Here is a 26,987-nt window from a genome sequence, read left to right as displayed (position 1 = left end):
AAGAAAGAAAGAAAGAAAGAAAGAAAGAAAGAAAGAAAGAAAGAAAGAAAGAAAGAAAGAAAGAAAGAAAGAAAGAAAGAAAGAAAGGAAAGAAAGGAAAGGAAAGAAAGAAAGGAAAGAAAGGAAAGAAGTAAGAAAGAGATCATAGAATCAAATGATAGCAGTAGTTCAAATTCCCAGCTAATTTTTCTGATGTATGAGTTTGAAACATCATAACACATTTTTTCCTTATAACTAGAATTCTTTCATATATTCATTTTTGCCCAAATCCTATGCCCTTTCCTTACTTATATAATAAACCTAAGCAAGGGGTGAGCTGGCCTCAAAACACCCTGGAATTTGTAGTTCTTTCCAGTTTGTAAAGAAGAAACTAACCAAAGCAGCTTTCACACAATGGGAGTGGAAACTTTCATACATGGCTAATTTGGGGAAGGGAGGAAAGAAGAGAGAGGTGGCAGCTGAGTTGTCCCACAACAGAAACAAGACCACAATATCAACTTGTGCTGGTCACATAGCAATTTTCTTCTGTAAGACCAGAAGAGATGATTACTATACTCTGAGAGAAAAAATATGGAGCATAAAATTTCTGATTTGGCAGAGGAGAAACAAAAGGCAGTAACCTTAAAACAATACACAAATTCTAGATAAGCCAGAGTGACTGACTTTGAGGACAAGATGCACAAAGATTAGGGTCACAAACCTACAGGAGAACAGAATAAGTCAAAACAACTCTTTACCATGTTCCAGGTAAAAAATATAGAACTTTCTGAATATAGGGGAAAAAAGTTGATCAATAAAATCCATAAACTGCTACCAAACATACATATATATACATATACACATACATACACACACAAATACACTACAAACTAAGGTTTGGTGATGCTTCTAGTTATTAAATTTCCCTATTTCAACAATAAATATTTCCTAAGAAGCTAGGACAAAGACCTTAAAATATGAAGAAAAGGTTCTGGTTCTAAAATCAGAAGACATGGATTCAAATCCCTTTACTGATTCTTACTCTCTATGAAATTGGGCAAGTGACTTCATTTTTCTGGTCTTAAATTTTCTCACCTATAACATGGGAGAAGGTTGAACTAGATGGCCAATTCTAAATATATTATCCTATTATCCAATTCAAATAATGTCCACATCAACAGGAAATCAGAGGGAGGAATGGAAGAATACCCATAAAAAATTCAACAATCACTTATTGAGTGCCTACTATATATTATAATTATGTATTACACATAATACTATATATTATGCTAAGTACTGGAATGAAATCATCCTTTTTCTCAAGAAGCTTACATTCTGATGAAGAAACCATAAATACATAGAGAATAAATGCAAATAATTCAAGGAAGTTAAATACAAATACATACCTGATTTTGTCACATTTTGATTTATTGCTTTTCACATATATTCCATTTTTTACAAATTTAAGGTTACTGTAAACTTGCATTGAGCAAGTATATGGGCATTATTTTTTCCATCTTGCCTCCGTGTCATATTTTGGTAATTCTCTAAATGTTTCAAACTTTTTTAATTATTATCTTATCTGTTATAGCGATCTATGATTAGTGACCTTTGATGTTATCATTATAATTGTTTTGGGGCTCCATGTTAGAAGATGAAATTAACCAATAAATATTTTATGTTCTGATTGCTCCACCCACAGGACATTCCCAGTTTCTCTTCCTCTCCTCTGGCTTCCCTATTCCCTGTGACACAACAATATTGAAATTAAGTCAGCTAATAGCCCTCCTGTACCCTCTAAGTGTTCAAGTGAAAGGAAGAGTCAATCTATGTGGCAAACATCACTGTTGCCTTATTTTAAGGAATTGCCACTGCCTCTCCATACTTCAGCAACCTCCTCCCTGATCAGTTAGCAGTTATTATCATTGAGGCACAGCCTTCCACCAGCAAAAAAAATTATAAGCTAAAGGCTCAGATGATAGTTAACATTTTTAAACCATATTTTTAATCAATGTACGTACACTTTGTAGACAATACCATTGCACACTTGAAAGACCAAAGTATTGTGTAAGCATAATTTTCATATGTACTGGAAAAGCCACCATGCTACTCACTTTTTACTCACTTTACTACAAAATTTTTTTATTGAAATGGCCCAGAACAAAATCTGCCATATCTCTAAGATATGCCTCTACAAAGTATTTAAAAAGGAAGGGAATTAGAAGTTGGGGAGATCAGAAAAAAGCTTCAGGTAGAGAGTGGTGATTGAATTGCATACTGGTGGAAGAGAATTCCATAAAGTACAAGTGAGAATATAGTGTATTCCAGGCTTCATTAATGGTCAGTATAAAGAAAAGGAGATGGAAGATGGAGTGTCCTGAGTAAGGAACTGAGGGAAAGCAATTTTGACTAATACATAGAGTGACAGAGAGGGGGAAATGTACAGTATAGCTAGAACAGTAGGTTTGGGGTAGGTTGTGAAGGATTTAAAAGCTAAACAGCAGATTTACATTTTATCCTAGAAGGAATAGGGAGCCACTATAATTCATTGAGTAAGAAATGACAGCGGCCATATGCAAGAGATGTTGTGGAGGTTTAAGTGGAAAGATGTGGCAACTGACTAGAGATTTTGAAGTAAAAGAGAATGAGAAATCAAGGATGACACTAAGGATATGGTGACAGACTTAGAAAATGGCACAAGGATAATAACATACATTTCAAAAACAAAAATTCTCAAGCAAGAACCTGAAATAATATACCCTATAATCCTGGACATGTTCAACAATGAAAAATATGGATGTTCAATAAAAAGGAGGTTATTAGAAAAAAATTAAAACTTAAAAGAGAAAAAGAAAAAGAAGAGATTATTTGACTTAGAAATACTCTCACAACAAATAGATAAAAATGCCAAATCTTCTACCAAAAAAATAATCTAAGTTATTAAGTCAATTTACTTATATTTATTATGTGTTTCTTTTTGAAGGTTGATCTATGGGTTAAAAGAAAGAAAAGGGTGGGTCAATATGAGTCAAAAAAGACCTAAGAGAATAAAGACTTGAGGAAAACAAAAAATAAAATAAATTTTAAAGGAATTTTAAAATGCAGAAGAAGGGAATTCCTCATCAAATGAGCAATGATTAGAGGACTAAACATTTTCTCTAGTCCTCACTCTCAACAAATAAATAAACAAATAGGAAAGCACTGAGCAACACTTTCCCATTAACTTTCACTTTCCATCAGATATACAAATCAATCTTTGGACTTCTGCATTGGCACTCAAGAAGAGATTTTTCTGCTGCTGTTGGGGATAACTCGCCCTTCAACTTGTTGTCCTATCACAATAAGCAGTGGACATGAACTCTGGCTAGCCACATGAGGGAAAAAATAAGAGGAAGCAATCATGTAACCTTGTACCTCTAGATTAGGCCCCTAGATTAGGGAAATTCAAGGTCCTGCAGAGGCCCTTTCTGGAGTATCCATTTTCACCTACCTCAAACTCTGAAAAAAAAAAAAAACAGCAGATGCTCATTCATTCCAGCCAGAGAATTACAGAATAAATAGAAAAAGGAGAGAGAACCACAATATATGTCAATACTAAATCCTAAATGAAAGAAATTAGAATATATCTAGTGAAAATCCTACACCCTAAGAAGTTACTTGTGGTGAAAAGTTTTGTTCCCCTAAATTGTAGGGAACTGAAAGAGCCTTATGGTTCAATCTCAGGTGTAACCCACCAAGAAAGGAAGAGCAGTCAAAAAATGAGCAACAGGGACTATTGGGAGGGAAGAGAGTAAAACCAACAAATATTTCAAATTAAGATAATTTTTAGAATTCAAAAGAATTATTCTGAACAAATAAAATTTTAAAACATGATTTTCAATAAAATAATCTGGAATAGAAGTAAACAATATACTAAAATTAAAAGGAAAGATGAGTACTAAAAAGTTTAAACGACTCTAATCTCTTCTAAATAAATATTTAAAAATGAAGGAAATTTAACCAATACCTAAGAAAATAGAGAATTGTGGATTCCTTGTGGAGAAAGATCAAAAATATAGCTTTTTTTTTTTAAAAAAAGGATCATGAGAAGAGATGATGTAAGAGCTAAATTTCTACTATATGAACTAAAGCTCCTGATATAATAGGATTGGGCCTGTGAATAGCTACTAAATTTCCATCCTAGGTAGGATAGGGAGACTCAATCTATATTTTTAAAAAGGCAGAAGCATTACTAAATTTCTATCCTAGTCCCAAGGTGATTCAACTTGTCTTTGCTCAACTTATCTCTCATATGTTTCCTAAATCTAGGAAATCTTTTTTTTTTAATCCTTGAGGTTTCAGTCTAGCATTGAAACAACAATAAGTAAAACCTTTTAGTTCCTTGATTTGGCTGTTTACTTGGAAAACTCTACTAACTTGGGGACAGGGGGGAGATTATCTTTATATTCAATGATCCAGGTGTTTAATAAAAGTTTTGTCATATTATATCATTATGTGATTCATATGCATGCACATCAATGGATTTCACTGAAGTTACATATGCAACATTTTACCCTATAATTTATAGTGATTTGAGGGCACCCTCATTTATTTTTGGAAATGTCTTGAAATAAGAAAATGTGCCATTAAGCAATAATGTTTTTAATCAAATGTCAAAATAAATACAAATGGTTAAATCCCTCTAAGTAGAAAACATCTGTTTCTAAATTTGCTTGCAAACCAGATGTTAATCACTATATTTGCCATATTTCAATTATCTTTTTTTTTTGGTACTTGCTGAGATTATACTGCAAGCAAGATGAATGTTACATATGTATCATCAGTAATTTTTCTTACTCTGATAAAATGCTGATGACATGCCAGTGGTTGAATTATAAAGGTATTTTTAACATTCATTAAAGAATCATTGTCATTCCTCCCCACTATCTTAAAGTAACTTCAGTAGACTTAACCAAGTGAAAGACTAGACATAACAAGTCACTTTATAGGGGAATGGGTGGGAGGGGAACAATAAAGTAGAATTCAGAAATGAAGTTATATTCAAGGGACAGAGTTAGGAATCTATCCCAAATGACTTTTGAACCATACTTTTTTCTCCTTCCTTAAAATTCTGAGTCTATATTTCTACTGTGTCTATGGTGTCCATCACTATCGTATGTGCTTTTATTTATTTATTTATTTATTTATTTATTTATTTTGCTTAACAAGCATTTTTTTCTCTTCCTCCTTGTTCTCTATTGGGAAAGAAAAAAAGAAAAACAAAAATAAAATCCTTGCAACAAATATGCTATGCTGTAGAGCAAAATAAGTTCCCACATTGTCCATCATATCTCTGTCCAGTAATGAGTAGGATGCTTCTTCATTGGCCTTCTGGAATCATGGTTCATCATTGCATTGATCAGAGTTCTTAAGTCTTTCAAAGTTGTTTTTATGATGCCATTAATCATTCTCCAGGCTCTTCTCGCTTCACTCTGCATCAGACTGTGCTAGGTTTTTCATTGCTGAGTCATTTCATCCATGTCTAACTCTTTGTGACCCCATTTGGGGTTTTCTTGGCAAAGATACTGAAGTGATTGCCATTTCCTTCTATAGCTCATTTTATAGATGAGGAAATTGAGGCAAAGAGTTAAATGATTTGCTCAGAGTCATGAAAGTTAGTAAGTGTAGAAGACCAGATTTGAACTCAGGTTTCCTTGATTCCAGTCCCAGAACCTTATCCATTATGCCATTTAGCTGCTAGTTATTGTGGGACATCTAAGAGTATGACTAGGACTGGATTCAGTCAAAATTGTAAATAAGAAGATTGTTTTTGAAGCCTTCTATTTTCTGCACCTTTTCAATATTCCCATTTCATCCTCTCTCCACAAGCATCTAGCCTGATAGACTATCATTACTAATTCATTACTTTGCATCAAGCCTTCTGTTTGCTATCCTCTTTTATTATTCCTGGTATGGGTAGCACACTTCTTCCTCTACTTTAGAGTGAATGAGTTTGTCAAATAACTTTCTTTCCCTCAGGCCAATGTGCATATCCATCTGGATATTGCAGGTTCACCTTGAACACAACAAGTACCCAAATGAATTTATCATATTTCATCCTAAAACTCTTCCTCCTTCTTATTTCGATATGTGTTTCAAGGGCAAGACATAGTTTCCCATTTTAAAAACTTACTTTTATATCCTTGATGCTTCCTTCTCCCTCACTTTTGTCAGCCACAACCATTTAATCAACAAGCATTTATTAAATATCTTCAATGTTCTAGACATTGTGTTAGAGATCCTGGAGTTATAAAACAAGAACAATCAGTCAATAAGCATTTATTGTCACCAATGTTACAAAGGTTCTGGAGTTACAAAGCAAAAACAAAAATAGCCCCTGTCCTCAAGGAACTTAGAATTTTATCTGGAAAGAAAACATGTGAATATGTATATAGATATACACATCTATATGCAGATACCTATGTGTATATAGAGAATAAGAAGGTGATTTTGAGGGGAAATCCCTAATAGTTATCTATTCCACTGCCATAATATCTTACATCTCTTCCTTCCTCTTTATTGCTATTTTCATCAGCCTTATACAGATTCTCATTACTTCTATTTAGATTTTAATAGCCAAAAGTTTAGACTGGTATTCCTACTTCTGATCTGCGACCCTTCAGTTCATTTCAATTCAGCAAATATTTAAGTTTTAGTTCTAATGAAAGGCATTGAGAATACAAAGAAAAATAAATAAATAAAATGATCTTTTTCCTGAAATTTATATTCTACAGGAATACAACCTTCATACCCCTGTCAGACTAATATATTCCTCATACTTCTCTGATAATAACACTCCTCTTTTAAAAAAAAAGAAAGAAAACAAACTTCAGTGATTTCTTATTGCCTACCAAGTAAAGTTCAAACTATTTTAAAGACATTTCATAATTTGGCAACGCCAGAACTTTCTAGATCTATCTAATATTCCTTCTCTCTAGACACTCTCTAGCAGCCAAAATGAACTATTCCTTTTTCTCCAAATTCACCCTCCTCTTCCCTGTCTCTGTGTTATTTTCACCATTTTCTGACCTTAGAATATTCTCTCACCTCTGATGTTTACTTACTGTACAACCTTAGATAATTCTGTAACCTTAGTTCCTGTAAAATTACATTACTGGATTATCTGGTCTCTGAAGTCCCTTCCAGCTCTAGATCTATATAATTTTATGATCTCTGTAAATTGTCATCTACTGAATTCTTACTTGTTCTTTTGTTTTTTTATTCAGTTTTATTTTATTTTAACTCCAAATTCACTCCCTTCTCCCTCTCCTTCCACTAGCCATTGAGAAGATAAAAATAAAATCCATTGCAAATATGTATAGACATGCAAAATAAATTCCTGCATTAGCCATGGTTTTTTTTGAAAGGAAGAAAAAGAAATAGAAACACCTTCACTCTAATTATGGTCAAACCATATCTGTAGGATTATGCTAAGTTCTAAGCACCACATGACAATGATGGGCTAAAAAGCACTCAAGAAAAAGCCACTAAAAGGGACTAAAGATTTGTCATATAAGAATCTGTTAAAAGAACTAGGACTTTAAACTGAAAAAGAGAAGATGGAAGAGAGCTATCTTCACATATATAAAGGACAGATGGGGAAAAAGAGATTAGATTTGTTCTTGATCACAGAGCACAGAACTAAGAACAATATGCACATGTTGTAGAGGGGCTTATTAGACAAAATAAAGAAATATTCTCCAATATTTAGAGCTATACAGCAGTGATTTTGAGCAAAGACCATCTAAAAGTGGCAAGTATATTATACAGGGGATTCTTGCTCAAGGACAGATTTGAACTTGATGGCCACTAAACTCCTTTTTAATTCTAAGGCTTCTCTTGGTACTTAGAGTACCATGGTATTATGAAAGGGAAATCTTTATTCTCTTTGTCTCTTTTGAATTAACACTTGTGAAAGGGAACTCTTTATTCTCAATGTCTATATTGAGTTAACACTTGGTTAACACTAACTTAATTACCCTTACTTAGTACCTCACCAGACATTAAGTAAGAGTCTTCTCAAGTCATTTGCTAAAGTGGGTAACAACTCAATCAGTCAGGAAATTGTGAATCCTTTTGGTAAAAGTTTATACCTCCAGATGATGAGAAGTGGATCCTACAAGACACTGCACCTGGGGCAATGCTAGACAATTTGAAAGTTGTGATTGGCCCCTGTGAAGAGGGGAAGGGACAAGAAGTCACTATAAAAGCCCTGAATTTCTGGGGCTAGAGGTTGGATTCAGGAGTTGTCCTCAACAAGTTGTTGTGTCCAGCTAAAACTGCCTCTTGGAGGGAACTTGAGAGAGTGAATAGCTGGCTTTCCTTTCCTGACTTCTGGAGATAGAATAATTCTAGTTGAGGGTTAACAAGTTGTGCTGGGCTGAGTAGAGCACTGGAGCAATATTTAGTGTGAGAGGCTAAATATCTTCTCTACCTTTGTATTTCTGAACTTTTACTCTCTCCACTTATTTTGTAAATAAAAACTATTGAAAGTCATTTTGACTTGAACTATAATATTTTAAGTTGGCAACCACCATATTATTTATAATTTTCATATATTTTAGTCAAAGCCTTAATTTTAATTCCTTATAGAAACATGGTACTTGATACTATGCTACTTATATTTTGCCGCATATTTCTTTTCTTCTCCTTTTTCTCCTTCTCCTCTTCTTTCTTTCTCTTCTTCTCCAGTGGACATATGTCTGTCTCTCTCTTTCTGACCTTCCCTATAGAAACTAGAGGCATGATTTGTTTTTGACCTTTCTCTTTTTTTCTGTATTTGAGAAGTCAAAGATCTACCTTTTGTTTATCTTTCTTAGTTTTTCCCCTTTTCCTTTCTTCTCTCCCTGAAGTTCTTGCTTTGAATCTAACTTTCTTTCTTTATTATTTTTCTCTCCCTTCTTCTATTCCTCCTTTCATTTACCTAATTTTCAGAGCAGCTATACTAATGGACGTCATCAACACAGTCTGTCAGAGCCTACAACCAGTATTAAAATTAAATCCTTTATTGGCTAATATGACAGAATAGGAATAAATATTGGAGGGGATATGAGAAAATTGGGACACTAATACACTTGTTGAAGTTGTGATCTCATCCAACCATTCTGAAGAGCAATTTGGAACTATGTTGAAAGATAAGACTTTCCTAAAACTGCATACCCTTTGATACAGCAATACCATTACTAGATCTATATCCCAAAGCGACCAAAAAAAAAAAAAAAAAGAAAAGAAGCTATTTGTACAAAAATATTTATTATGCAGCTCTTTTTTTGTGTAACAAAGAAGTGGAAATTGAGAAGTTGATCATTAATTGTGGAATGGCTGAATAAATTGTGGTATATGATTGTAATAGAATATGACTGCACTATAAGAAATAACAAAAAGAATGATTTTTGGAAAAATCTGAAAAGATTTACATGAACTGATGCAAAGTGAAGTGAGCAGAATCAGAACATTGTACACAGTGATAGCAATACTTTTCAATGAACAACTCTATAATTGGCCTAGTTATCCTCAACAATGCAGTGATCTAAGACAACCCCAGACGCTAATGATGAAAAATGCCATCTGCCCTCCAAGAAAAAGCTGATGGAATATGAATACAACTGAAACATACTATAATTAATTTTATTTCTACTTTTTTATTCATTTAAGATCTCTTTCATAAAATAATTTGGGAAAGTGTTTTATAAGATTGCACATGTAAAATATACATCAGATTACTTACTACTGTCTCAAGGAGTAAGGAGGGGTACAAGGGAGTAAGGGGGTAGAATTTGGAACTCAAAACTCTAAAAAATGAGTATTAAAAATTGTTTTAATGTATACATAGGGAAAAATAATATTTTTAAAAAATTGAATCCTATTTCCTTTGAATGAATGTTCATATAACTGAATTTTTATGGTCTGCAAGATAGATTTCTTATGTATAAAAGTTATTTGGGGTAGATTAGAAAATATTCATTAAATTAAAAAATCTCCAGACAGTCTATATACATTTTGATCCTTTGTGATCCTGTTGTTCTATATTTATGTGTGAGAGTAATTAATTGCCATTATCTATAGATATCCCCTATTTCCAATTATTGATGATTCTTAAGTTTTTGTTGAGCAAAAGTATTAGTCATAATATCATACTGAGTTTGAGAAATCCTTCACACTCCTATTAATTTTGGTAATAATATGTTTATATTTAGTCATTTTGAATATATTGACTTTATGCAATGCTCAGTGAAACCAATAATGAAAAAAAATTAAGTTCTATTTCATCTTATATTTCTGAGGCAGTGTGACATAGTGAAGAAAGAACTGGCCTCATAGGGTTAGGTAGAATTGTCTTCAAATTCAGCCTCTAACACGTAATGATTGTGTGATTCTGGACAGGTTACATTTGCAATGCTCCCTGCAAATTTCTAAGACTATAAATTGCAGATGAATTACAAAGCTGTATTGATAGAATGAGTTTCCTTACCAGAGAATTCCACATACTAATAAAATTGCAAGTCTAGACCAAAAAATAAAGAAAAAAATATCAGCAGAAACATATGTTAGCTTTTCTCTTGATTCAATAAAATTGACATTTAAAAAAATCACCAATTGTGGTTTCAGGCAAGTAAAATCTCTCTCCCCAATGTAAAGAGCCATTGTAATCTATTGTGAGCATATCTTACATCGATTATTTAAACCATAACATCTTTCATGTGTCTAAATAAATGATACTTGTTATATCTAAGAATTTAAATTCATTATATATTCCCTGGAGTCCTTAGATTGCTTAAGTTTGGGGGTTATACTTCTCTTCTTAAATGAAGCTCTGGATAGGTCTATTTAATTATAATGGTTTCATTATGCCTTGCTGTTCATTATTTTTTGAATAAATATATATTTATTTGCAAACAGCATGACAGAAAAATCGTTTGTGTTTTTCCAGTTTAAGCCTTGTAGAGAAATCAGTGATAAAGGAATCATAAGATTTTGCCCAAGTCCTAGTTCTGCCCTTTCTAGCTAGTGTGACCTTGGACAAATCATTCACATGCTTTGGGTCTCACTTCTCTCATCCATAAAATGATGCTTATAAAATCTGCCTTGCAGCCTTACAGTGTTTTGTAAGGATCAAATCAGAAAACATATATGAAATCATTTTCTAAACAATAAAGTATTATACAAGCTAAAAGTATTGCTATCGTGTCCACATAATACAAGTTAAGCATATTGTAAAAACTATTTGCAGCCTAAAATATGCCACCTACATGATTTTGTAAAGAACAATTGATACAAAACATTACTTTTTTTCAAGAACACATTTCAAACTCAATAAGGTTTTGTCTAATCTTAAATACATTATCATGTCTCCCAAGAATATCTTTCAAGTTAAAAGGAAAATAAAAGTAAAACATTTTATTCATCACTTGATATATCTAGATGACATCTATTTATATGGCTCAACTGAAAACATATTAAACAAAGCCTTCATTTTTTTAGAATACTTCCCCAAAGAAAGATATTACTTATACTCATTAAGTGTAAAACTTCAAATATACCAAAGAGAAAGAAAGAAAAATTAGGGCTTGAATCTTGAGGTCACATTGAATCACAGAGGCACTCAGAGAATAAATAAATGATGACAGGGATGGTTTCGAAGTAAACTGGGAAGGCCAAGATGCTCAAAAGTGAATTGAGCATAAACAGGAAAACATAATTTCCTCACCAAAAAAAAAAAGGAACCAAGGAATTTATTGACATTTTCACATCATAGAATGAAAGTCAAAAACATAAAGAAATACTTTTGGAACAAGCACCCATTACTCCACTGAGTAGTACTAAAGGCTGATGAAAGGTATGCACCACTAGATTTGTCAAATTTACTTTAGCTACAATCCAGGAATGGAATTAAAAAGTCCCCTAAGGGTAACATCCACATGAACTCAGCAAACAAGCAATATGCTAACAAAAAGACATGGAACAAGTATCAACATCATGCAGATTTGTTTGTGGGCTTGGAGCAATTTATTATGGCAATTTGGAACTAACTTGTTGCCACCAGCAATTAAAACGGGGTTATTTCTAAGTAGCCAAATTTATTGATCAATGTAGTTTATGTAAGAAAACAGTAGAAACAGACTGACACATCACTGAAATCTATAAAAATTATGAACTATTGAATATCTAGTAAGATCTTTTTGATAATAGCTAATATTTAACTATAAAACACATTATTTGATCATGACAAAAATTCTAAAGTAGATGCATGTTTCATGAATGAAAAATCTGAAGTAGATATAGATTAAATGGCTTTCCCAGAGATACACAGCTAGTAAGTGTTTGAGGCAGGATTTGAACTCAAGTTCTCTTGATTCCAAGTCCACACATTGTATTGTCTAAGATATGACCTAGTGGTCAGAATTACACATCAGAAGCTATCTTTCATGGATTTACAAATGATAAATTTCCATAATGAAAATAATGACCTCAAAATATCCTGGGAAATCATACAATAAACTGTACTGGAGAAAGTACATCACAGACCAATATATTGCCCACAATTTCCCAAATATATAATTGGTCCTAAAAACTTAAGAATAATTTTAATAGATGTCACTATAAGCAATGAAAATCTTTCCAAATATAGGGACCTAGGCAAGAATATCAAAGTCATGAGGGAACAGAATGTTCATGTTATCCCAGTTATCCCATCTGATACTGGAATTGGACCAAAGATGATTCCAGTAAGGATTAGCTTACATCTTAATACTTCTTTTAAACTATACAAAGTTGACATTTTATCCACTTGTGCAATTGTTTGTAGAACTTTAAAAATAACTATCCCCTTAACTTGTCTTGGTTTCATTTCTACTGGAACTCCATCAAAAAGATGAAAAGGATAAAATAATAACAATTAGTTTTTTTAAATAATGTGTCCACTAATCACTGTATGAAACTCTGGGTTTTCAAAGGCCATGACAATGGAACATAAATACTGACAAGTCATTTCAAATTAAAATGGATTTGTGTATAAGTTTGATATGCTGTTTGCCAAGGACTAAGCCAACTTTAAAAAGGTTCACACCAATAGATTATGCAGGGCATAATACATTTTTTCTTTTGTTTCATTTCTTGGATGCAACAATTCAATGCAATTCAATAAATATTTAATAATTTCCTACCTTGATGAAGGACCTACTTCTGGTTGGTGCTGGAGAGAAAACACTAAAAATAATATAGTCCCTGCCTTCAAGAAGTTTCAAGCTTAATAAAGGGATAGAACATGTATACAAAAGAGATAATCCAAAAGTAAGGGTAGAAATTGGTTGAATTCAGCAATCACTCCCACTCTCATTTAAAAGTAGCCAACCACAAGATTCTCTATAGTAAGAGTTCCTAATCTGGATGCATGGAAAGAGTCCACAGATTTCATGGGATCTGGGAATTTGAATGGAAGAAATATAAGTATATAGAGATGTAGATAATATAAAAATAAAATTCATTAAATATATTTTAATTCATAATTTAAACAATCCTTTATATTATGAATTTAAAAAATATATTCCTTAAGTTGTATCATAATGCCAAAGGAGTCCATGACACAAAATAATTTTAAAATCCTGGTTCTACATCATTATATCTTTTACTTTTATCATACTTTAATATGTCTATTGAATCATACAATCAATCAATCAATCAAATATGTAAGCTAGTTGTGAACATTGGATGTGTATTAGATTTGGTTGAAAAGTCTATCATACCCTTTGGATCTTGAATAAATAGCAAGCTAGTTGAGAAATCCTGCATTCTAGTGGCAGGTGAACTAGGGGTAAAGAAGTTTCATCTACCTTTGAACAAGAAAGGAGAATCTCTGCCCCTTTATCTTGCTCCATTTCCCATAGGAAGTCCTTACAAACTTCAAAAGGTCAGAAGATTTGGGGCTTCATATCTGAAACAGTAAAAGAACCCTCTAAACAGCAGCATCTGCATTGGGATGTGAGAAATCCATTGAAGACAAAAGCAATTTCAGACCACTGTAAGGAGCCTGGCAGAAAGTTATATTCTATCTTAGCTGAACTTCATGAGGACATCATGAATGGGTGAAAAGGATTTCTGATCACCAAGAACTTCAGTAATCTATTTGCCACATGTGTTCTTTAATCTTAAATTCATTTTCCCTTGGACACACACTCTAGAGAGACAGACAGACATCAGGGACAGACATCAGTTTATGGGGTTGTTTTGTACTAACTCTTTTTATAGACCACTCAATAAATACTCATTTCTCAATTCTAATTTAATCTGACTATTAATTGATATCAACTGATAACTAACACAGCAGACAACAACAGGGATTCATGAGGGATAGTATTTGAAGAAGCCACTCCCAGTTTCTCAGGATTACTCTTAGAATTCTAAAGCTAGAAATAGCCAGATACAATCTAGAGACCCAACCTGCCAAAGCAAGGGAAATGCTAAAAAGAGATCAAAGCCTGCATTCCACAAGGTAAATTATGATATGCTCCAAGGAGAAGTCTAAAGGATTCTAGGAAAATTTGATTGGGAAGAAGAATTCACTTCCAGCCAGGGGCATCAGAATCATCTTAATGGAGAAGGGAATCATATAGCAGGGCTAGTCAGGATGATCTGAATTCAGAGCTATATACAGTATATACAGTAGATAGAGAGTTGGGTCTAGAGGCAGGAATTCAGGAAGACTTGAGGTCACATTTGGCCTTAGATTTGAATTTAGGTCCTTTTTTACTCAACTGTAAAATGGAGATAATATTAGCATCTACCTTGAGGATGGATCAAAAGAGATAATATTTTCAAAGAGCTTATCACCATGCCTGGGACAAAGTGGGCATTTAATAACTGCTTATTTTCTCCTGTCTTTCAAATACTGCCCTAGGCACTTATTAACTGTGTGAGCCTGAAGGATCCCCTTAGCCTCCTTTTCCCTATTTGCAAAATACAGAATAATAGCACTTTGTTCAGAGTTGTGAGATTCAAACAAAAGAAGGTATCAAAAATACTTTGCAAACTTTAAAGTGTTGAATAGTAAAGGTAAGCTATCACAGAGAAGGTAATCGTATGAAAGTTGCAGAGTAGTTATAGTGTGCACTGGTTAGAGACCACCCACTAATTAATGGAAATACAGATATTTCAAAGTGTTACCACTTGGCAATGATGACAATAAGAAGGAAGAATAATAATTCTCACCACTACAGAAAACAGCTGTGGTATAGTGGAAGGTCTTGACATCAAAAGATATCCTTCAGCCTTTATTCTTTTTATTTTATTTTTTATTGTCCTTTGTAGACTCAGAATAATAATGTTATTACCTATCTGATAGTTTTATAAGGATCACATGAAATAGAGTGTATTAAAATTCCATATAAATGTAAGCGATGGTATATTGTTGTCAGCTGGTACCAATGTCATCAACCCAACAAGTGCTCAGTAAATGATGGTTAGAAATAACAATTAAAAACCACTTTCTACTCCTACACTGTATTACTCACATACTGTCAAGCTCAACTCCTATCCCACCTCCCTCACAGAACCTTATTTGATTATACAGAATGGCATGTGTACCCAAACATAGCACAGTAAAATTATCTGCCAAATTTGTATATTTTCTAATTTGTTCATTTTATTTTCTGTCCTACATTGGCAGAAAATGCTTTCTTCCTCTTACTAATTCTGCAAAGTGACTAATATTGTGATATTGCAAAAAAGTGGGCACTCAAAGGCTGATTAGAGTGATGATAGAAGAAAACTGTCCAGAAATAGAAAGGAGCATTAGCCATTCCACTATCTTATAATTATTTAGAGGAAGGAAGAGCTTGGAGATTCTTGTTTTAAAAAGAAGGGAAGTATATGTCCCTCTAAATCTTAATTAATAATCCAAATCTCCTTAACACAGCAGGAGTGTTTATAAAAGGCCTCAACAGAGGGGGTGGAATATAATTTACGAAATGACGTTAAAATTCTAGAAGGAATATTAAAACCTTGTTGTTTTGTGCATTCTTAATCATGAGTTGTATAATAGCTATAAAAACATATTGTATGCTCAAAAGGAAAGACTCACCATCCCTTGATCACATGCTAGATTAGATTCTAACATTATTACACTGCCAAAAAAAATAGATATTTTACCACTTGGAATTTGTTTTGTAAAGTAGCTTCATCGTCACTTATAACTACCAATGGAATTCCTTACCCCTATCTGTCTTTTTTTCCCATAGAGAATAGATGAAAGTGGAGATTTTTCTCTATGCCCACCTCTTAGTAGAATGTAGGCTCTGTGGTAGAAGACTTTGGAAGAAAGAAAGAAGGAATTGAACTGAATAAGAAAAAAAATCATGTAGGTAAAAGACTTAGACTAGTGAAATAAATTGGTTTGAATTCAGGAAGGAAAATGTTGAGAAGAATTAGAAAAATTTTAAAGAGCACAGTCTCCAAGACCAGGTATTGGGTCCAGATTCTAATTCTAGCTTGAAAAATGAGTAAAATCAAAGGCAATTAAAGATTATTATTATTCAGGAGGCCAAAGGATTTGGGAATCAAATCTGAAAAGACCAGAAAAAAAATTAAATGTAATGGGTAAGTTAAATCAGAGTATCTAAAAAATGTAAATGAAACAATTAGAGGATAAAGCATATTGGTAGACTGATGCATGGGACAAATGATTATGAATTTTTGCCCAAGAGATTGAAGTTCCAAGAGGGAGAAATTGTTTTGTTTTGTTTTGTTCCCTCATTGTTAATCTTTGAAGAGAGGAAGTGAAAAATAAATTAGTTTGGGAAAAGAATAGCTGACTAATAAAAGGACAAAAAAGAAAGAGTTCTAAGGGTAGCCAGGTAGCCTATTGGATAGAGTGCCAAGCCTTGATTTGGGAGGATCTGAGTTCAAAACTGGCCTCAAATTCTTCCTGAGTGACCCTGGGCAAATCACTTAACTCCAATTACCCAGCCCTTACTGTTCTTCTGCCTTATGATTCCTAGTATCAATTCTAAGATTCAAAGTAAGAGTTTAAAAAAAGAAAAAAAATGTTTGGTTCTTTTTGACCAATGCTTAAAACATAGCCAGGGATGAAATAGACCTAAAAAAGACTGATTAGATTATATTTTCTGAATATCTTGAAAATCTTATCAAAAGAACTTTAAAAAAGATAGAAGGACAACTATGTATAATCACAATCCAGATTCTGTAGAGGAGAACTCTAAAGAAGGAAGAAGAATAGCTTTTGGGACATTCAGAAATTCACAGGAGAAAAGATTCAAGGAAGGACCCAGTAGTTGAACCCCCAGCCTCAAAAGTCTATAAACAAGTGCTTGAAGTTTAAGTAACAAACAATGGTTTCACTGGAACTCGGAGAAACAAAACTCATAACTAACCTATGGCTCTAGGCAAAAAAGCTTTTTTTCAAAAGAAACAGACTATGTACAGTCACGTATGAATTTTTTTTTGAGACAAGCAACAACTCTGACATCGTTTCATTCAGTGACAGCAGTGATGGCTTGGACTTTTTGTAGACTTACACCACCACCACCACTGATAACCTCCAATCTACTCAGAAATCAGAATGTCTGGCTTTGGCCAGAGAAATTAAGACTAAGCTTTGGTTTTCCATCTTAGTTCACTTTAAACTGGTGCCAGGTCTTGTGGTATTCACACGAATTTCATTCATCTCTTTTCCTATCTTTTAATTCTAGGATTTTTAATAATGGATAATACTCCAAGGAAATGAATGAATGCTATCACTCTTAAAGAGCACATTTCAATAACTGTTAGAGATACTGCAGTGGTTTTGGTAGGAGGAGGTCAAAAATTTCAAGAATCATTCAAGCTCATGATAAAATAGGACCAGTCACATTAAAGTACAAAGGAAAGTGTGGTCAAAAAATGAAAAAAAAGCCAAAAAGTGACAGATTATTACTGCTAAATTATCTAATCCTCAAACAAACAAGCCTGACAATATGGAAGATTTGCCAACTTTTCTTCTATAGTGTATACTTCTTGAACCTGGAAAGACAGTGAAAAGATGATAGTGGTTAGATGCTTGCAAATGCAAAAAAAAAATGGTTAGAGTGGGTGTGAAAAGGGGGGTGCTAGACATCATGATTGTCATGTGTTGGACAGTACAAAGACTTAAGTACTGATGATTGAAAAAATGTAATTCTTAATAATGAAACTCATTTTTTCTCTCAAGACTCTACCTACACCAATGATAGAAAAAGTACAGGTGTGTTTGGTCATTGAGTAGTTTTCATTAGAATGTATAATAGCTATCCCAAAAAAAGTTTTGAAAAAAAAATGTTTTTCTTACTTCCAACAGGCCTAGAAGTCTTGTCCCCATAGAGGGAATGATGAATGCTGATAAATATATAAACTGAAAAGCATAATGGATCTGGAATTATATAAATTTCCAAATGAAGATTAAATACTTCAACATGACCTTTTACCATGACACATATCATGAAAAATTAGAAAATTTATCCAAGAAGTGAAGAAAAACATGCTTCAGTGGCCTCAGACCTCAGTTTATTTATTTGTTTGTTTGTTTGTTTGTTCATTTATTTATTTATTTTAAACCCTTACCTTCTACATTAAAATCAATACTATATATTGGTTCTAAGGCAGAAGAGCCATAAGGGCTAAGCAATGGGAGTTAAATGACTTGTCCAGGGTCACACAGTTGGGAAGTGTCTGAGGCCAGATTTGAACCTAGGACCTCCCATCTCTAGGCCTGGCTCTCAATCCATTGAGCTACCCAGCTGCTCCACCCTCAACTTATTTAAACCACAACAAAAAAATAGGAGCAGCTAAGCATGGTGGCTAAAATTAATTTTTATCATCTATTAAATTGTCACTATGATTTTTTTGTGATTGGGATATAGAATTTAGCAGCTTCTACTTTTACCATAATAAAGTTGAAGGCAAGAGCTAATCTGGTTTTAGTAGGATACACTTGAAATCCTGGTTACTAGCGTGTCTGAGCTGGTGAGTCTCAAGCTGGGGAGTTCTGAACTGCACTAAGCTTTGCTGATTGAGCATATTAGTGGTTGTTAAATTTTCAGTTCAAGCATTTATGCCTTTGAAATCAATAAATGCTACAAATCATGGCTTGATTTAGTGTTTTGTTGGTTGTCTATACTTAAGAAAATGATGGAGCAAATGTTAATATTACTGATTAAACTTAAAAGCATCTTTGTGAGAATGCTGAACAAATGCTTCCCGTTCTCCTCAGACTTACATTCTCAGCAACTCACAGCAATATTGTGGAAAGTTGGTGAAGTCTAGATCTCACGACATCTCATGGTTTGGCTTTAGTCTGCCAACTGCAGAGCTGCCTTCTCTTTTCCTTCTCTAAATGGCACACTCTTCAGGAAGTTTCAGACCAGGAGATCTATACCTTATTCACAAACTCAGGAACTCTCAACCTCAAGATTGCCCTTGAAAGTAATCTTCTACACCAAGGCAGGAAATATTCATTCTGAGAGTGTGTCTTTGACACATTAAAAGAACAGAAAACTATTATGCCACGAGAAATGATGAGCAGGATGATTTCAGAAAAATCTGGAAAGACACGAACTGATGCAAAGTGAAGTGAGCAGAACCAGGAGAACATTGTACAGCAATATTGTAAACAGCTGTGAATAACTTAGCTATTCACAGCAATACAATGATCCAAGACAATCCCAAAGGATTCATGATCTACTTTCAGAGAAAAAAACTGATGGAGTTTGAATGAATATCAAAGTATGAAATTAATATTTTATTTTATTTTTTCATTTGGGGGTGGGGTGTTGTTATTCAAGTTTTCTTTCTCAAAAGGAAATTTTTCCAAATATGGAAAAAAAAATTTTATGTGATGGCACATATAAAATCTATATCAGATTAGTTTCAATCTCAGGGAGGAGAAAGGGGAAGTGAGTGGAAGGGAGAGAAAAAATTTAGGACAGAAAATTTTTTTAATGTTCAAAATTATTTATACATGTAATCGGGGGGAAATAAACTTTTTTTAAAGAAAGAATAGAAAATAGAAAGTTGGTAAGTATTCAAGAACTAAAGTTCCAGAAATTTCCTTCTCAGGTTCATCTGGGTACATGGAAGCTGTTCATGATGTATTTCTCCTGCAAATTGCTTTTTTTGACTCCTGAATGGAAAAGTCTCTTCTTCCTCTAGCACCACCTTTTGCACTCAAGTGTAGAAATCTTATTTTTTAACTCCCCACCCCTCTGCCCACCTTGGTTTATCCCTTCTGACTATCTCCATAGGGTAAGATAGAATTCGATACCCCAATGGATCTAGCTACTCTTCCCTCTCAGTATTAATTCTGCTGAGAGAAAGGTTTAAGTATTTCCTATTAATGCACTTTTCCCTCTCCTTCTTATAACAGTATTCATCCCCTCCCCTCCCCATGCCCTCTTTGTGTAGTATAGATTATCCTTTTTTTCTTATTCCTTCAAGTTTCTCTTGTTGCCATCTTCTATTCCCCCCTCCATTTTTTCCCCATAGACCATTTTGTTCTCCAACCTCTCCCTATAAATAATTCTTCTAATTACTATAATAGTGAGTACAATTTTTGAGAATTACACATAACATTTTTCCATCTAGGAATACAAATAATTTGATCTTATTAAAGCCCTTAAAGATGCACATTTAAAAATAAGGGTTTTCTTTCTTTCCCCTCTCTTTCTTATTTGCCTTTTCAAGTTTCTCTTGATTTTTGTGGTTGGATATCAAACTTTCCATTTAGTTCTGGTCTCTTCTTTACAAATACTTGGAAATCTTTTATCTTGTTGAATGCCCAAACTTTCCCCTGGAAGTATATAGTCAGTTTTGATGGGTAGGTGATCCTTGGTTGTAGACCCAGTTCTCTTGCCTTACTGAATATCATATTCCAAACCTTGTGGTCTTTTAGTTTGGAGGCTGCCAGATCCTGTGTAATCCTGATTGGTGTTCCTTGATATCTGAATTGTCTCTTTCTGGCTTCTTGTAATATTTTTTCCTTAACTTGGAAACTCTTAAATTTGTCAATTATATTCCTTGGGGTTGACTTTTGAGGGTTTAGTATAGAGGGTGATCTATGGATCCTTTCAATGTCTATTTTGCCCTCTTGTTGAAGAACATAAGGGCAGTTTTCTTGGATAATTTCTTGTAATTTCTATTAATTTCTGATTTTTCAGGAAGATCAATGATTCTCAGATTGCCTCTTCTAGACCTATTTTCTTGATCTGTCATTCTCTCATTGAGAGATTTCGTATTTCCTTCTATTTTGTCATTCTTTTGACTTTGCTTTATTAGTTCTTGCTGTCTTGCAAGATCATTGGCTTCTACTTGCCCAATTCTGGTCTTTAGAGACTGGTTTTCTGCTATAATCTTTTGATTTTCCTTTTTGATTTGGTCTATCCTATTTTTCATGGTTTCCTGCTATTTAAATTGGGTCTCCAATTTGTTTATCATTTCATATGATTTGGGGGCATCTTTCTCCAATTGGGAGTTTTTGCCTTTTAAACTGTTAATTCCCGTTTGAGCTATTTCCCACTTTTCTTGCCAAATCTCCTCCATCTTTCTCATGATCTCAGATTTGAACTCAAGAGCTTATGACCAATTTTCATTTTGGGGGGAATGTTTTGATGTCTTTGTTTGTCTTCCTCTGCTGTCTGTTCTGTTGTCTGGATTTTTTCTGTATAAAAGTTATCCAGTGTTAATGCTTTCCTCTTATTCTTTTTCTTGGTTAGTTCTTGGGCATTGCTTACCATTATTATGGTGGTTTTTTCCTTCTCAGTCAGAAGTCTGGGTGAGGTGGGCAAGCTCTCTGTGTATAGAGCTATGGAGTAGTTTTTGCCTGATGTTACTTTATGAACCATAGCACAGGGCTGCCTCTCTCAGCTATAATCTCACGCCCAAGGTCTGCGCTCTTTAGGCTCCTGGGGTCTCAAGTCTATCTGTTCTCAGTGCCAAGCTTCTTGGTGGTCCCAGTCAGCTGCCAGTACCCCAGATATTTCCCCATGCTTGCTCCTCTGCCAGAGGTTCTTTTATAAGTCTCAGCACATGCTGCTTCCACTGTCTGTCACCCCACCATTCTAGGTCCATGCCCAAGGTCCACACTCAAGGTCCACGCTCAAAGTGTTCTTTAGCCTCTTGGGGTCTTAAGTCTTGCTGCTCTCAGGAGCAAGCCTTTGGTAGTCGCAGGTAGCTGCCAAGAACTTAGTGAATTGCCCATGCTTGCAAACTCTTGTGTGCTGGCACTGGTACTGTAGGTGGGATGGGGGAGGGTTGATAAGCTCACATTTTATTGGAAGCTATTTCAACCCCTTATAGCACGGAAATGCCCAAATCCCATGGACCTTTAACGCTGTGCCCTGTTGTGGGGTCCCTTAGTTCATCTGGTTTTGGTTTATGTGTCCTTTTGAGGTATCATGTATGGGTCTGCTAGGAGAGTTAAGTGCCCTGCCTCTACTCTGCAGCCATCTTAACCCTGAAGTCTAGGTGTAGAAATTCTAAGGAGAGAAAACATTTGAAAATAATAAGGAAAAAGATGTGAGCTATTTCACAGAGAACTCTAAATATCCAGGTCCTCCACCAAAGCATTTAACCTTCTTATCCTCAGGTCAGTGTTCAGAAACAACATAAAATTCTGAAGGCCAATCAATATAAGGTTTAAGTAATCAAGTCCACTTTAAATGGTGGTGTTCTATAGTAGGTGGACCCTATAATCACATCAAGTTGATTTGGAAGGCATACAAAAGTTACATGGAGCCTCTGAAATCAACCTTCATTACACCTTAATTATTTATCTTTGTATCCCTGTGGCCTTGATGGTAGAAAGCAATAAAAAAATTCATTAGCTCAAATTTGTTGATTCATCTATAATTAAGGTATACTTATTCCTCCATAATATATATATTCTTTATACCATCTAGATGTCAACCTCAACTTTTAACTCCCTCATTACCCGTACCAATCTGTTGCCAAGTCTTACTGATTTTACTATAGTAGCATCTCTCACCTATGCTCCCTTCTCTCTTCTGATACCTCACTGGTGTAGACCATCATCACCTCATTCCTGAATGACAGCAGTGGGCTGGTAGTTGGTCTGCCTGCCACAATTCTTTCCCCACTCCAGTCTATCTTGCACTGCTCTGCCAGTGTTACACTCATCTGCCAAAGATGACTTCCTACAGCAAAGTTCTGACCATGTTACCCCTCTACTCCACTCAATAAACTCCCGTAATTCCCTATAACCTCCAGGATCAAATATATATCCTATGTTTGACATCCCAAACCTTTCATAACTTTTCCCTTCTCCTATTCTCCCTATTCCCACCTCTTCCTTGCTCAAGACACTCCATCTCCCTTTTGCAGATATTTTCCCTGACTATACCCCAGAATTCTCTCCTTCCTCATCTCCACCTCCTGGCTTCCTTTGTCTTCTTCAAGCCCTAGCTAACATTTCACCTTTTATAAGAAGTCCTTTTTGATTTCCTTTAATTCTAGTGCTTTCTTTCTATTATCTCCCATAAACAAGGAAAATTCCATACTATGATAAAGCTATACTTACATAATTCAAAGTAAGGTAAAAGTTATATTTTGCTTTGTTAATATAGAAATAAAAATTACTTAATCTTAGGGAATTATTATCCTAAAACCATCTATGTCCATTCTATGGGTATAGTCCATTTATGACCATTTAGTCCATCTATGACCATTCCTCTCAAAGATTTTTCATACATAGCTCATTATGAAGGTCTAAAATAAGTAAGAAAGCTTCTCCTTTTGATCAATATTCTAATAAAGACTGTTATAATCTTTTCTTTGTGTCAAGCATCCCTTCAGCATTCTGGTTAAGTCTATGAACCCCTTCCCAGAATAATATCTTTAAATACATAAAATTAAATACATAGGTTTACAAGGAATGTCAATTATATTGTAATATAGTTGTCAAAATATTAGAAAAAGAAGTACATGCACTGTAGTTTAAGAATTTCTGATTTAGAAGAAAGAGGAAAGCAATGGCAAATTAGACCTGAGAAATTCCTAGTTCTTGGTCTGGTTACTAGCCAGCCGGCTCCGTTTTCCTGGGCTGTAGCTTTCCTGCTGTTTTAGCTTTAAGCTGGACTTTTTACACTTTTGTAGAAGAAAGAAGTTAGAGCTACAAGATATGTGGGAAAGGATTTTAGTCCAGAGTATTGTTTACTGGTGAGATTGAGTGAATACCACTAAAGTTGCCTACTTTTAGTTAAATCTGGAAAAGACTTTAGAATGAAGAAATAACTATTTCTTCATATTTTTATTTAAACTGAAATGGAGTTTCCACACTGTGAATTCCCTTAACCATATCACATCTGAAATGCTTTGAATGAATTTCCTGCTTTTAAGCTTTTGTCCTACTCTTTCCTCACTTAACTGCATTAACAAAAATTTCCATCCTCCAAAAAATTTTTTGTAATTCTTTATTGTAACCAACTGCTTCTCTCTACAAGTTAAAATTCTAATTCTTAGTTTTTAAAAATTCTTATTAATTTTTTATTCTTCTTTAGGTTCCTTTACCTCCTACTGTGCCTAAATCTAGAATTTTTTGTTGTTATATTGTGTTAGCAACCCCACCTCCTTTTACATTTTACCTAATCTAGCCTCTAGTTTACATGCTTGTGGTTGACCAGGTACCTGGACCTAAATCCATTCTATCTTTTTAATCTTATCCTCTATTATCCTAGCTTAGGCGAGTTATTTAACATATCTGAGCCTCATTTTCCTTATCTTTAAATGAGGATAAGCATACTACCAGAACCTATTTCACAATGTTGTTGTAAAGACAATGCTTTTCATAGAGAATTGAGTCATATGTGTAAGAAATCAAAGAATTCTCCAATTGACAAAGGATATGAACAGGTAGATCTCAAATGAAGAAATTAAAACTATTTTTAGTCATATGAAAAAATTCTCCAAATCACAATTAATTAGAGAAATTAAATTTAAAACAACTCTGAAGTACTGCCTCACAATTATCAGCCTGGTTAATATGATAAAAAAGGGAAATGATAAATGTTGGTGTATAAATGGAAATTTTGAACCTTGGACTTCATCTCCCATAAGTCCCATAGTTTTCCCCAAATTCCCTTTAATCTCTACTGTGCCTCGACATTTGTGTGGTCACTTTATTGTTTTGTAGTTGACTGTAACTCTTCCCTCTCTCTCTTTGGTTCCTGAGAGCAAGCTGATTAGTACCTTTTAGTTAGTTCTTTTGTTAGTTTATTATTAATAAAATCTTAATAAATATAATATTTAGTATTTTGGTATATTAATTTAAATGTCCACATTTGAGAGGATGTGGGAAAACTAGGATACTCTTGGTAGAGTTGCAAACCAATACCACTATTCTGAAGAATAATTTGTAACAAAACCAAAGGGCCATCAAAATATACCAACCCTTTGACCCAGAAATACCACTATTTGGTCTGTATCTCAAAGAGATTAAAGATAGGGGGAAAGGACCTACATGTGCAAATTGTAAATTGTTATTGTTATCACATTATCATTTTTTTATGTATTTGATAGTCCAGTCAAATCCAACTATTCTTTCTTTTTGGGTCATGCCTTAAAGTTTCTTAATTTGGTTAATCATGAAATGCTCTGATGGATGGCATTGTATTGCTCCTTCAATTCTGCCTATTAAAATCCTTCCCTTTCTTCAATGTCCAGCTCAATAGCTCCCTTATGAAAGTTGACTTGATTTTTTCTAGCAATGCATGATCTTTCTTTTCTCCATATACTGCCCAGTCTGCCTAGAACTTCACCATGAATTTATAATTTGTATTAGAGTTACTTAAGTACTTATTTTGAGAAATGGCCTTATGAATTGGATAGAGAACTGATCTCAGAGTCAGTAAGATATGGGATGAATGTTTGGGAGGTAGGTGCAGTTTGCTGATAAAGTCTGACTTCCTGAAGAGAAGAGGTCCAGGATTTTTATACCTTAAAGGAACAGAGACTACATGACCAGAAACAGAGATGGGGGTAAAGAGTGCAGAATATACATGATGTTCCCATGTGAGGTGCCTTGGTGTCTGGGATAGAAGCACAGGTATCCTTGATATAAAGGAAGATAAATTACATATCACAGAGAATGTTTGAGATGCAAATGGAAGGTACATACCTGTGCTTATCAGAAAGCTAGGGGAAATGCTTCTAAAATAGAAGGCCTTTCATAGTGCAATTTTTGTTCCTTTGGGTGCATCAAGACTGGCTTTGGGAAATTCCTCACATACTCTTTGATCTAGAATTACTCTAGAAAGCTGGGGTGTTCAGGGATTCTGTGCCCCCATATCAGAAATGACATAAAAGAAGTTGCATTACCCTCTTGGCTGCTCCATCTAATAAGAATGGAGTAGCTTCCACCTAATTTGCAAGTGAAACTTTTACGTGTTGTCTCTCCCATTAGAGAGAATGTGAACGTCTTGATAGTAAGAATTGTCTTCTCTTTTCTACTTATATCACTAGTACTTAGCACATAATAAGTCTCATTAAATTTTTTTCATTCATTCAAATGATTATAGATAGAAACAGATTAAGATGTTTTTAAAAAAAAGAAGTCTGTATCAGAGAACTCATTTTAGAGATGGTTACATTCAACAATTGAAAATAATCTTTTTTCAGTGTATCCATCTAAGTTATTGATTCTGAAACAGCTGGAAATGGGAACTTTTACTCAAAAAGAAGATAAAAAGGAATAGAGATTTTACTGATAGGAAAATATATGATAACAGGGAAAAAATGCTCTGGAAGTAGCCTCATACACAAGTATTAAATCAGAAGGTGACTATTATACCATGTAATTCTTTTTCTTCTTTCATAAGGCAAGAGAGGACACAAAGGAATCAAATGGAACACAAAAGGGACACTCAAGATATTCTAGTGATTAGGAGTATTTTTCATATGACTAAAGATACTTTAAATTTCTTCACCTGAAAATT

This window comes from Gracilinanus agilis, chromosome 5 (genome assembly GCF_016433145.1).
Source record: "Gracilinanus agilis isolate LMUSP501 chromosome 5, AgileGrace, whole genome shotgun sequence".
Taxonomy (NCBI): domain Eukaryota; kingdom Metazoa; phylum Chordata; class Mammalia; order Didelphimorphia; family Didelphidae; genus Gracilinanus; species Gracilinanus agilis.
This window is presented reverse-complemented; position numbering follows the sequence as displayed.